The sequence below is a fragment of the Lolium rigidum genome, chromosome 3 (genome assembly GCF_022539505.1).
Source record: "Lolium rigidum isolate FL_2022 chromosome 3, APGP_CSIRO_Lrig_0.1, whole genome shotgun sequence".
NCBI classification, from domain to species: domain Eukaryota; kingdom Viridiplantae; phylum Streptophyta; class Magnoliopsida; order Poales; family Poaceae; genus Lolium; species Lolium rigidum.
The window spans coordinates 21042389-21057105 of NC_061510.1; positions in this window are offsets into that span (position 1 = coordinate 21042389).

Below are 14717 nucleotides of genomic sequence, written 5' to 3' on the forward strand. Positions count from 1 at the left end.
AGATTGTGGAGTTAATTATCATTATGATGGTATTGATGTGATCTATCTGGTTATGTTGATCTATCTTACACTATAAGGTTACTTAAATATGAACAAATTGTGGAGCTTGTTAACTCCGGCATTGAGGGTTCGTGTAATCCTACGCAATGCGTTCATCATCCAACAAGAGTGTAGAGTATGCATTTATCTATTCTGTTATGTGATCAATGTTGAGAGTGTCCACTAGTGAAAGTATAATCCCTAGGCCTTGTTCCTAAATACTGCTGAGTTACTACTTGCTTGTTTACTTGTTTTATTGCGTTACTACTCGTCGCAATACTACCACCATCAACTACACGCCAGACAAGCTATTTTTACGGCACCGTTGCTACTTGCTCATATATATTCATACCACCTGTATTTCACTATCTCTTCGCCGAACTAGTGCACCTATTTGGTGTGTTGGGGACACAAGAGACTTCTTGCTTTGTGGTTGCGGGGTTGCATGAGAGGGATATCTTTGACCTCTTCCTCCCTGAGTTCGATAAACCTTGGGTGATCCACTTAAGGGAAAACTTGCTCGCTGTTCTACAAACCTCTCGCTCTTGGAGGCCCAACACTGTCTACGAGGAAAGGAGGGGGAACGTAGACATCAAGCACTTTTCTGGCGCCGTTGCCGGGAGGGAAGGTAAACGGCACTCACACATTGGCAAGCCCGGCAACTAAGCACTTTTCCTCCCTCGTCAACTACGCGCCAAGCACTTTTCTGGCGCCGTTGCCGGGGAGGAAAGGTAAAAGGCACTCATACTTCGGTTCCAGGTAAAGTACTTTTCTGGCGCCATTGTGTTTGTGCTCGAAGCTATTTCCTTTAGATCCTGCAATTGCATTTTTTTTGTTTCTTGTTTACACTAGTAAGGCATAATGGAAAACATCTGTGAGCTCTTTGTACTATTTCCTGAGTCAAGACATGAATGGTTTAATGCGAAAACTAAAAAACCCATGGAACATGTTAGCATGAATACTTTGAATACCATTGTTGCTAATGATATGGAAAATTCTAAGCTTGGGGAAGCTGGTTTTGATGAGCATGATCTTTTTAGTCCACCAAGAATTGAGGAGAAAATTTTCTTTGATGATACTTTGCCTCCTATTTATGATGATTATAATGATAGTAGTCTTTTGGTACCACCTACTATGGAGAGTAAATTTTGTTGTGATTATACTATGCCTCCTACACTTGATGAGAATAATAATGATAGCTACTTTGTTGAATTTGCTCCCACTACAACTAATAAAATTGATTATGCCTATGTGGAGAGTAATAATTTTATGCATGAGACTCATGATAAGAATGCTTTATGTGATAGTTATATTGTTGAGTTTGCTAATGTTGCTACTGAAAGTTATTATGAGAGAGGAAAATATGGTTGTAGAAATTTTCATGTTACTAAAATACCTCTCTATGTGCTGAAATTTTTGAAGCTACACTTGTTTTATCTTCCTATGCTTGTTACTTTGCTCTTCATGAACTTGTTTATTTACAAGATTCCTTTGCATAGGAAGCATGTTAGACTTAAATGTGTTTTGAATTTGCCTCTTGATGCTCTCTTTTGCTTCAAATACTATTTCTTATGAGTGCATCATTAAAACTGCTGAGCCCATCTTAATGGCTATAAAGAAAGAACTTCTTGGGAGATAACCCATGTGTTATTTTGCTACAGTACTTTGTTTTATATTTGTGTCTTGGAAGTTGTTTACTACTGTAGCAACCTCTCCTTATCTTAGTTTTGTGTTTTGTTGTGCCAAGTAAAGTCTTTGATAGTAAAGTAAGTACTAGATTTGGATTACTGCGCAGTTCCAGATTTCTTTGCTGTCACGAATCTGGATCTACCTCCCTGTAGGTAGCTCAGAAAATTAAGCCAATTTACGTGCATGATCCTCAGATATGTACGCAACTTTCATTCAATTTGAGCATTTTCATTTGAGCAAGTCTGGTGCCATTTTAAAATTCGTCAATACGAACTGTTCTGTTTTGACAGATTCTGCCTTTTATTTCGCATTGCCTCTTTTGCTATGTTGGATGAATTTCTTTGATCCATTAATGTCCAGTAGCATTATGCAATGTCCAGAAGTGTTAAGAATGATTGTGTCACCTCTGAATATGTTAATTTTTATTGTGCACTAACCCTCTAATGAGTTGTTTCGAGTTTGGTGTGGAGGAAGTTTTCAAGGATCAAGAGAGGAGTATGATGCAACATGATCAAGGAGAGTGAAAGCTCCAAGCTTGGGGATGCCCCGGTGGTTTATCCCTGCATATTTCAAGAAGACTCAAGCATCTAAGCTTGGGGATGCCCAAGGCATCCCCTTCTTCATCGACAAATTATCAGGTTCCTCCCCTGAAACTATATTTTTATTCCATCACATCTTATGCACTTTACTTGGAGCGTCTGTATGTTTCTTGTTTTTGTTTTTGTTTGAATAAATGCTTGTGTGGGAGAGAGACACGCTCCGCTGGTTCGTATGAACACATGTGTTCTTAGCTCATAATATTCATGGCGAAGTTTCTTCTTCGTTAAATTGTTATATGGTTGGAATTGGAAAATGATACATGTAGTAATTGCTATAAATGTCTTGGGTAATGTGATACTTGGCAATTATTGTGCTCATGATTAAGCTCTTGCATCATATGCTTTGATCCCATTAATGAAGAAATACATAGAGCATGCTAAAATTTGGTTTGCATATTTGGTTTCTCTAAGGTCTAGATAATTTCTAGTATTGAGTTTGAACAACAAGGAAGACGGTGTAGAGTCTTATAATGTTTTCAATATGTCTTTTATGTGAGTTTTGCTGCACCGGTTCATCCTTGTGTTTGTTTCAAATAAGCCTTGCTAGCCTAAACCTTGTATCGAGAGGGAATACTTCTCATGCATCCAAAATCCTTGAGCCAAACAACACTATGCCATTTGTGTCCACCATACCTACCTACTACATGGTATTTTCCGCCATTCCAAAGTAAATTGCTTGAGTGCTACCTTTAAAATTCCATCATTCACCTTTGCAATATATAGCTCATGGGACAAATAGCTTAAAAACTATTGTGGTATTGAATATGTACTTATGCACTTTATCTCTTATTAAGTTGCTTGTTGTGCGATAACCATGTTTACGGGGACGCCATCAACTACTCTTTGTTGAATTTCATGTGAGTTGCTATGCATGTTCGTCTTGTACGAAGTAAGAGAGATCTACCACCTTATGGTTAAGCATGCATATTGTTAGAGAAGAACATTGGGCCGCTAACTAAAGCCATGATTCATGGTGGAAGTTTCAGTTTTGGACAAATATCCTCAATCTCATATGAGAAAATTATTAATTGTTGTTACATGCTTATGCATAAAAGAGGAGTCCATTATTTGTTGTCTATGTTGTCCCGGTATGGATGTCTAAGTTGAGAATAATCAATAGCGAGAAATCCAATGCGAGCCTTCTCCTTAGACCTTTGTACAGGCGGCATAGAGGTACCCCTTTGTGACACTTGGTTAAAACATGTGCATTGTGATGATCCGGTAGTCCAAGCTAATTAGGACAAGGTGCGGGCACTATTAGTACACTATGCATGAGGCTTGCAACTTATAAGATATAATTTACATGATGCATATGCTTTATTGCTACCGTTGACAAAATTGTTTCATGTTTTCAAAATCAAAGCTCTAGCACAAATATAGCAATCGATGTTTTTCCTCTATGAGGACCATTCTTTTACTTTCATTGTTGAGTCAGTTCACCTATTTCTCTCCACCTCAAGAAGCAAACACTTGTGTGAACTGTGCATTGATTCCTACATACTTGCATATTGCACTTATTATATTACTCTATGTTGACAATTATCCATGAGATATACATGTTACAAGTTGAAAGCAACCGCTGAAACTTAATCTTCTTTTATGTGGCTTCAATACCTTTACTTTGAATTATTGCTTTATGAGTTAACTTTTATGCAAGACTTATTGATGCTTGTCTTGAAGTGCTATTCATGAAAAGTCTTTGCTTTATGATTCAGTTGTTTACTCATGTCATTACCATTGTTTTGATCGCTGCATTCACTACATATGCTTTACAAATAGTATGATCAAGGTTATGATGGCATGTCACTCCAGAAATTATTTTGTTATCGTTTTACACTGCTCGGGACGAAGCGAGAACTAAGCTTAGGGATGCTGATACGTCTCCGACGTATCGATAATTTCTTATGTTCCATGCCACATTATTGATGTTATCTACATGTTTTATGCATACTTTATGTCATATTCGTGCATTTTCTGGAACTAACCTATTAACAAGATGCCGAAGTGCCGGTTCACGTTTTCTAGCTGTTTTTGGTTTCGAAATCCTAGTAACGAAATATTCTCGGAATCGGACGAAATCAATGCCCGAGGTTCCTATTTTTCCCGGAACCATCCAGAACACCCGAGAGCCGCCGGAGGGAGCCACAGGGGCCCCACACCACACCCCGGCGCGGCCGGAGGGGGCGCGCCGCCCTATGGTGTGGGCCCCCCAGAAGCCCTCCTGCGCCGCCTCTTCGCCTATATAAAGCCCATGGATCGAAAACCCTGAGGCGTTCGACGAAAACCACAGAAACCTTCCAGAGCCGCCGCCATCGCGGAGCCAAGATCTGGGGGACAGGAGTCTCTGTTCCGGCACCCTGCCGGAGCGGGGAAGTGCCCCGGAAGGCTTCTCCATCGACACCGCTGCCATCTCCACCGCCATCTTCATCACCGCTGCTACTCCCATGAGGAGGAGTAGTTCTCCATCGAGGCTCGGGGCTGTACCGGTAGCTATGTGGTTAATCTCTCTCCATGTACTTCAATACAATGATCTCATGAGCTGCTTTACATGATTGAGATTCATATGAGTTTTGTATCACAATTCATCTATGTGCTACTCTAGTGATGTTATTAAAGTAGTTCTATTCCTCCTGCACGTGTGTAAAGGTGACTAGTGTGTGCACCGTGTGGTTCTTGTCGTAGGCTATGATCATGATCTCTTGTAGATTGTGGAGTTAATTATCATTATGATGGTATTGATGTGATCTATCTGGTTATGTTGATCTATCTTACACTATAAGGTTACTTAAATATGAACAAATTGTGGAGCTTGTTAACTCCGGCATTGAGGGTTCGTGTAATCCTACGCAATGCGTTCATCATCCAACAAGAGTGTAGAGTATGCATTTATCTATTCTGTTATGTGATCAATGTTGAGAGTGTCCACTAGTGAAAGTATAATCCCTAGGCCTTGTTCCTAAATACTGCTGAGTTACTACTGCTTGTTTCTTGTTTCTTTGCGTTACTACTGTCTGCAATACTACCACCATCAACTACACGCCGACAAGCTATTTTACGGCACCGTTGCTACTGCTCATATATATTCATACCACCTGTATTTCACTATCTCTTCGCCGAACTAGTGCACCTATTTGGTGTGTTGGGGACACAAGAGACTTCTTGCTTTGTGGTTGCAGGGTTGCATGAGAGGGATATCTTTGACCTCTTCCTCCCTGAGTTCGATAAACCTTGGGTGATCCACTTAAGGGAAAACTTGCTGCTGTTCTACAAACCTCTGCTCTTGGAGGCCCAACACTGTCTACAGGAAAGGAGGGGGAACGTAGACATCAGGCTCCACCAGAATCGTAGTGTCGTCCGCATACTGTAGATGAGTGACAACCCCTGGAATCAGATGGGGCACCACTCCTTGTATATGTCCCTCCTCGTTTGCCCTAGCAAGAATATCTACCAGGGCATCAACAATAAAATTGAATAAGATTGGGGAAAGAGGGTCCCCTTGACGCACTCCCAGGTGTTCTGGAAGTAAGGTCCCACCTCACCATTAATGTTGATGGCGCATGAGACGATGCACGACGCCTGCTGAGAAACCCTTTCTCAACAGAACCTCACGGAGGAACTCCCAGTTGACTCTATCGTAGGCCTTTCCGAAATCCAGTTTGAAGAGTAGACCTTTGAGTTTCTTAACCCTCAGCTCGTGTGCAATCTCATGGAGTGCCAACACACAGTCGTGCAGGCTCCTCCCTTTAATGAATGCTCTTATAAATGTCATCTTTAAATTTGTTGCCAAAGCTTATGCGGCCCCGATCGTCCATAGAAGTATTGACGGCCGAGTCTTTGCAGACAAGGCACAACCACAACACCTGCCATGCCTAGGACCAAGCTCGTTGCGTCCTGCCATCTGCCAGGCCCGCGGGAGAGAATACCAGCCATATCTAGTAGTGCGGCATGGTTGTTGCTGCGACTATGGAGAGGAGGACCACATCACCTCCCAATGCTCCAACGCCACCATCTGTGTGTGTTGAGGTAGCTCAGAGCACACCTCGCGCGACTATAAGCGCCCTCAGAGAGACACCACCACCATGTCTCGTGTAGGCGCGCCACCCCTCTGGTGGGCCGCCGCCAACGGTGACGGGGATGCTCACTGCAGGGATTTGGTTACCGCCCGGGAAATCTGGTTCCCGGCCGGGAACCGGATATCCCGACCACCCCCGGGAATTGGTCTTACCGGGCGAAAATTCCCGAAATTTTTGGATTTTAGTGAAAATTTAAAATTTTAGCGAATATTCTATATAATTTTAGCGAATATTCTCTTAAAATTCAAATTTCGGATTTGTAATTCGTCCGGTAACCGGTCGGGATTTCCCGGTTACCACGGTAACCGGGAATCCCGATCCCCCCCGGGATTTTTTTCCTGTCGGGAGCCAAAACCTTGGCTCACTGTGCTCCAAATCTTCCCGCATGTGATGGCGGTAGCTCATGGCGCGACATTGTGAGAAGCGACGGTGGATGTGGAGAGTGTCCTACCCCAGTGGACTTCTCCGCCCCTTTTTTCCATTGTCCCCCACCATCGGGCCTGCGAAGTCGCCGTCAAAACCGTCGTGTTGGGTAGCCTGAACGCCTCGAGGTGTGCTACCACACTCCATCACATGGCACTGTGCAGCTCGAGGAGGATCTAGTCCGTGTCGTGATGATCTCAGTGGCCGGCACCAACCTGCATGTATCGTTGTACATGGCCGCCGCAACCTTTCACGCCTAGTTTGCCCTCACGCCAGCAGACTTCTCCATGTGTGCCTTCGGCCTAGCCTACATTCTCGTGCTCTGCTCTAGAATGGAGGTTCGTAATTTGTTGGTCGATGCCAGCCTGGTCACATAGCCATCTTACACGTTGCACCACGCTCTGGCGCCAAGCTGTCATAGGTGTCGTTAAAAACTTAAAAGTGGAGATCGAGATCAGGGGCATCCTGAGACAAGTGTGGGCTGAGCGCATGGCAGTCAAGATGCTCGAGGGGGACGACATTCTCCATGATGTCGACCTGGCGATGGCTAGCAGGAATAAGATGTCTTCCGTGTCTCTGAAAAGACATGGATGCCGCCTAGAGGGGTGAATAGATGGTTTAAAACTTTAACGATAATGGTCACTTTGCTCCCATTGAGCACCTGATGGCGTGGCGGAAGCTGCTACCTAGATTCTGCAGTCCTGCCTCGCTGGAATGAAGATGCCGTCGTCGGGGGCTTCTTCATCTATCACGCTAACCAAAACTCGCCGTTGAACTTCGATACCGTCGGTCAAGCTATCTCGTCCTCGCCAGCTCGACCGTCTCCCGAAGGTATAGGTTCTTTTTCATGATTTTTTTGTTTAAGTTGACCACGGATCTGATGCATAACACAATTAGCAAGGCTGTATCCATTAGAATATTGTGTTAGGATTGGTTAGTTTCGGTTTTTTATCACTACCACAGTTAGCAAGGCGGGTTTCATTAGAATATTGTTAAGACTGGATGTTGTATCATCTGAGGTGTAAGGTAACATGTTCTATATGTTATATTGTATGAAGTGCCGGATCTACTCTTAGCTAGAGGATCCACCATGTTCTAACTAGATTAAAATACTTTGTTAAATAGTAGCATTTACATTAAACTTGGTAGATGTAGATATCATCTTGCTGACTATATGAGGCACGTACAAATCTGTTTATATATTTATTCAGTTTTGATTGGGTTCATGATGCCGATGATTAAAATTTTGACAAGATGATCTGTAAACATGATAGACACAGATTCATCTCGCTGGCTATATAAAGCACGTATATTGTTTATTCATTCGTTTGATATTCTGATGTTTAACCACAACTAACTCCATCTCTATTCTATACCTTGTCATAAGGATCTTATTTTGGTAACTCTGCATGGGATAAAGGAAAGAGAAGGTGTGCGACGTGGTGTTCGCGATCGATTTGCCTCAGCGTTCTAACTTATGATTACTAGTCATATGAACTTTTATCATTGATAATTATGGTCTTGTTAGCATTTTCTTACTTTCTTGTTAATTATTTGCAGAATATGCAATGGCGGGAACACCATTGCAAAACAATAAGGTGGTGCACCTTATATTTCTCCATTCATATCTTCCCAAGTATATATGAAGGAATCTCGTATCCTTTCGGAGACATGACTTATTTTCTGTCGTGTCTTCGCAAGGATAAGTGTAGAAACCTAGTATCCTCGCGAAGATTTGGAATAGATAGGAAATTCCACCTTCCTTTCCTCACGGAGACAAAAGCATAACGAAGAAATGCTCTTCTGCGTATCTTTCTCTTTTTTCTGTATCTGTCGCTAAAGTATGTATAAAATGATGCATGACATGTGCAATATAATTGGTATTTGGTATTGTATTTGCATGACTATTTAGCTGGGCATACACCTGCTGGTATCATAGTTTTGCGGCTACAACGAGCCCGTTATGTTTTAAATCTAATGCGATGTTTTTGTAAAGCAAACTGTCTCTGATTGTCAGAAACACAGACGATAGAACACAACATGCCGTTTGCGCGGGCCTCTAAATCGCACACAGTTTATTTTCTGACAATGTATACGGCACAATGACCACAGTTGTGCTTTGTTTTAGTGTATCACATTCCCTTGCATAGCGACGGTTGGCTTTATCGTGTGTGACGGACCATTTGGCCTAATCTGTACTAGTGGCCCCTCGTGGATTTTCATGGGTAACCGTGGTTCCAAAGTTTCAAATCGGATATATGAAAAACGAGGGAGAAAAATAACATAGATTGGGAATGAAAATCGGATTGATGGCGGTTAGTGTTTACTGATTGACACATGGTCGCTCACTCGCTCACAAGTCACATTATATTTCGAATGTGACTTGGTCCCTCGTGCCTCGTGGGTTTCTATTGGTGACCTTGGTTCCAAAGTCACACGTCTCTCGTCACTAAAATTGTATAACCACACCGTTCACAGACCAGACAATTAAAGTCAGCCCAAGGCAAGCACGGGGACGCTGTATGTAGCTTCCTGCGATGAAACGGAAATGAGGCATCGTTACCAAAAATAGGCGATCGGTGGTTGCTCCTATACTAAATCGTCTTACCTCCTTCCAGCCGATGCGCACTTGGACCTCCACAAAATCAAACCATCAGGGCATCTCCAGCGGCGCAACGCAAACGGACGCTGAACGACCGTTTTCGTCCGCCGTAACCGGAAATGCATATGAGGCCTGCTCCAGCGGGGCGACGCAAAGTGACCGGGCCGTCCGCGGAGACGCAAACCTGGCCCAAATATGCGCCAGGTTTGCGTCTCCGCGGACGCTCGGCGGTCGCGAAATGTATCCGCATTGGGTACATCCGAGCCCGGTCGGCAGTGACTAGGTAAGCAAAAGATATTTTCATTACTATTGATTGGCCAAAAGGACCATCTTTACAGAGATGGTTAGTCGAGTTAACCTAAAACTACAACGGCCGTACCTACTCGCCGTCGCGCGGCCTACACCGGCCTCGGTTACTCGCAGTCGCGCGCCCTACTACTGGCCGCCGGAAGGGCCGGCGGCGTCGTTGAAGCGGGAGCGCTTCGCGCACTCCGCGCGCCGTGCACGCCGGCGGACATCTCGTCCTGCCGCCTGCGGCGTTCGAGGGCCTCGGCCAGGGCGCTGTCCCACAGGGCCGTCGCCAGGGCCTCCTCCGCCGCCGCCCGTCCCTCCTCCTCCTCCGCCGCCGCCCGGGCCTCCTCCTCCGCCACCGCCTGGACCGCCGCCGCCGCGTCCTCGTTCACCTGGACCGCCGCCTGGATTGCCGCCATGTCGGCGATGAAGCAGGCCCTGTCCCTAGCCACCGCCGCCACCGCTTCGTCCCTGGCGGCGATGGCGGCCTCCAGCTCGCGGTTCTCCTGCTCGACCCGCGTGGGAGAAGGGCCCCTATGCTGGAGCGAGTCCAGGTCGGAGCACATTAACCCCCGAGCCATGGCCATCGCATAGCTATGGGCTTCCTCCTCCTCCACCCAAGCCTGACGGCGCTGGGCGTCCCCAGCCAGGGACTCGAAGGACGCGAGCAGAATCCGCTGCTCGCGGGCGCACTTGAAGCGCATGGGCACGGGGACGTCGTCGTCCGCGATGTCGTGGATGACGGCGTCGGCCGGAGGGGCCGCGATGGCCTCCCGCGCCTCCGCGAGCTCGGCCCTGGCGTCGGCGAGTTCGGCCATGGCGTTGGCGATCTCCGCCTTGGTCGCCGCGAGGCGCCCTTCCGCGCGCTCTGCCGCCTCCGCCTCCGCCTCCGCGACCTCCGCCTCCGCCGCCGCCACCTCCAGGTCCAGCTGCTGGGCCTCAACGCCGGCGGCGGCTACCTCCTCCTCCTCCTCGTCCGGGTGGAGCTGGCGGCACATGTGAACAACGTGCTCTCAATTCATGTGGTCGGCCATGGATGGATGGTAGCTTGAGGTGTGCCCGTCGCCCCCGCTGGTGTCCACCATATATAGCCACGGCGGGGCGGGAAACGGCGTTGGCGCGCAGGGCGTTTCCCGCGCACGCGAAAAGCCGGCGAAACTTGCCAATGTATTGGGCAAGCGCGGGAATGATCGTCGTCGCGCGGGAACAGTTAATCGCCGGCGGCAGTCCTCGACGGGACGTAAAACACCATTAGCGATCTTGACGCTGTCCCCGGTCAAAAATTGCGTCGGCACCGCTGGAGATACCCAAGACGCAAACGATCGCCCGGCCACATCGCGTTCGCGGGCCGACGTAAACGGACATTTCGGACATCCGAAATGCGTCGGTGCGATGGAGATGCCCTCACGTCAGAAACTAAAGTGAGTATGAGAAAGGGACTGCATGGGGCTTGATCGACCAGCCATCGCTGTCGGCTTCACTTTCGTACCATGAAGACTAGCCATAGTGGAGTACTACCAAGTTTAGCGTCGCCCTGCCAGCTGATGGGCTCCAGCATGAATCGGACCAGCACGTTTTGGGAATAGAAAAGGACGGACAACTTCGAGGGCAGCTAGTACTCATCTCAATACAAACTCGCGTCACCAGTGCACGTTTTGCTTGTTGATGTCTTGATTCTTTACTTTCTAGTAATGCATCCTCCAATCTTTTTCTCTCGCAGTTACGATTCTGGTATTTTTGTTTTCCACTACATTAGGATTTAGGTGGTACGATGGTATCAAAGTTAGAAAAAAATCTGATGTAAGTTTTTATTTTTTTAAATGGTGATAAACAGCGGAAATGCATTTCTGATATAGGTGCATATGCTCCCTTTATCTAAAAGTAATTTTTTAATTGTTAAAAAATCCGGAGAAAAAAATTGGCATGTATATGTGCACATGCAAAGTTTTGCTGAAAATCGACATGAATCGATTTAAGCACCAAAATATGTCTTTTTTTTACATGGACTACACAAAAACTCGATTTTTTTTTTTGCTGAAACAACTTAGTTAGCATATATGATGTGAAGATATACATGCGACATTTTTATTTTGCAATTTTTTAACATTTTCAAAAAAGGGAGCATATGCATATGGGAGCAAAAATGCCACATCCGGTAAATAGTACGCTTTTTCAAAAAAATTGAAGTGTTTACCATTAATTTTTGACATTTCTATCACTTCATATATTGTGACGTGTTTCCGTTCTTTGTTACTTAAACTCTGGTATCCAAGCAATCCGTGGAAGGAATGCATACCAATTGGTCATAAAAAATTACAATGAGCATCAAGTTCCATTAGTCAAACAATTTCTTGCTACACATGTAAACATCAAATCTCCAAAAAAAAATCAAATCTCCTATTTTCATATTTAATTAATTCAGGAAATATAAAAGGTGATAAAAGTGTTGGAAAGTTGTTTCTTATAATAAAAAGTGGATCAGGTTCATAGATTTACTTGTTTACTCTCATAAAGGTGTAGTGGACATAACAATTCATAAGCCATATAATATTGATGAAACATGTTTATGTGAATGGTAAGTATTTATATGTGCATCACGTTCTATCTTATAGATGATGCAACACATCTCTTTTATGCTCCTGCAGAAAGACAAAATTTCATGCAATATAAAATTAAAAATTAACGGAGTATAGCCTTATGTACATTGAAAAGATGTTTAAATAAAAAATATGGTACATTGAACAAACAAGATTTACCTAGATGTCACTAGATGAAATACAACACATGAATTTAGTTTAACCCTACTGAGGTAACAAAAAAGGTAAAAGCATAGTGGATCTTGAATTTTATGTTACTATTCAATTACTACCATCATGTTACTCCAACTAATACAGATCACACAGGCTCTCTCATAAAAGTTGGATCAAAATAAACAATTAAGACCGGGGTACATAATATGCATCCATTCATACATCACACACATAATAGAATTTCAATCTCAATTATCAACTTATAGATCAAAGATCCACCACAAGTGATTTACATAGATGACCATAATTATGTTAGGCAGCTCATATGGTACTAAATCATTGATAAAACAAGAGAGAGATAGATCAAGCTACTGCCATAAACTAGTAGTTTAGAGGTGGACAACTCCCTTCATCATGGTGATGTTGGTGTAGATGTTGGAGAGGGTAGAGATCCCACCGGTGGCGGCTCTGGTGGTGTTCCCCCTGCAATGTTCCCTGGTTCTGAATCTATTTCGGTGTTTCTATGATACGCTCCGTCTCCTTTTCGAACTGCATTGGTAATATAGGCATTTTTAGGTCAAGACTTTGAGGTGGGCTTTGGATGGACGACCGAAGATGCTTGAGGAGGGAAAGACAATGGGTGGCACGAGCCCCCTCCTGGGCCATGCCACCTGGTGTCTTTCCTGCCTCCGGGCCCCGCTCATGAGGTTCTAGTGCTCCAGGTAATCTTCCTTGTGAAATAATAATCCTCGAAAAATTCCAGGTCAATTTGAGTTCTTTAGATCACTGAAAGTTAAAAATGCACAAAACAAGGAATTCATGTTCTGCAGAGTTATAACTGAAATAAGGGGGATCATTTCTAAAAATCCCCAAAATCAATATAAAACATAGATATAACATTATGTAAGATACAAATATGTAGGAATATGTATCAATAAACATGGATATTCGCATGAATTCCAAATAATTATTTGACTAAACAACAATGAATAATTAATAATAAATCTTGAACAATAATTTTTTTTTTCATCAAAATCTAAAATCTGAAAAACTCCTATTTCCTTATTTATTTTCAGGAAAGTTTTTTTTTTAGAAAACGACATTTTATGGAAAGTAAATTGAGGAAAGTTGTTTTACCAAAACATGACTCCATTTTGCATAATACATCGTAATTCATGTTTGTTAAATTTCCTAACAGCTAGAACACATAATACATGGTCATCTCAAAGAATTTTATCTTTTAAAATTTCTAACATTTTCTTATATTTTTTTTTTGAAAACTGAAACATTTCAGGGTGGTTGTGTGTGTGTGTGTGGAGCAAAAAATGACTTGTGCCAACGACTTGAAGAGGAAAAATAAAGAAAAATTTCTTGTGCCACAGGCTCCCAGGCTACGCCGATAGCTTTTCTCTGCCGATGGCCTTTGTTGTGCTGGTGGTGGCCGTCGGCACAGGGTTGCCCCTACGCCGACGGTCTCCTTCGCAACATGTCTTGTTCAAGCCCTGCGTGGATGGCTCTGACAAAATGCCGTCGGCACAACGCCTAACTTGTCTGTTTCCCGTAGTGACATGACAATCACCTCAGCGCACACAACGCTGCCCCTCCCTTCCCTATCCCCAAAATCTCGTGCAGTCCCCTCTCCTCCCTCGCATGTGCGCTACCGCTGCTCACATCGCCGTTTGGAGACCCCTCCTCCAGTGCTCGCCGACGACCCAGATGCGCCAACCTCCTCCCGTCGTCTCCCGTCCCTGGAAACGCATGCCTTCTCCGTGAAGCCACCGCCGATGCCGCCGATGCCCCGTTCTCTCCAAGATCCGCCTCTTGCCGGCGACCGGCAGCAGCGCCTCCACGGAGTTCCGCGACTCGATGCCGTCCCCTGGGACCCCTGATGATGCGGCCGCGGACGAGGCCGGGGAGCTCGACTTCGGTGATGATGACGGCCGCGGTGGCGCGTGGGTGACACATGGACGATGCTCGTGCCGGCTCGGTCCTCCTGCCCCTTGCCTTCCTCCTCGGCCTCCGCTACACTGCTAAGTTTCCGTGAGGACGAGTGGTCGATTTGTTCAGGCTTGGTCTTTGCCGAGTGCCTGTGCGAGTCCCAGTTCGAGGAAGAAGTTCGAGATCACCAAAAAAATTGTTAGTCGATCTTCACAGTAAACATTGACCTTCACAACTTCTGGCAATTAGTTAAATCCCATTGAGGTTCACAACTTTTGGGTGTGCCGCTGCACACTCGGCAACACCATCTAGA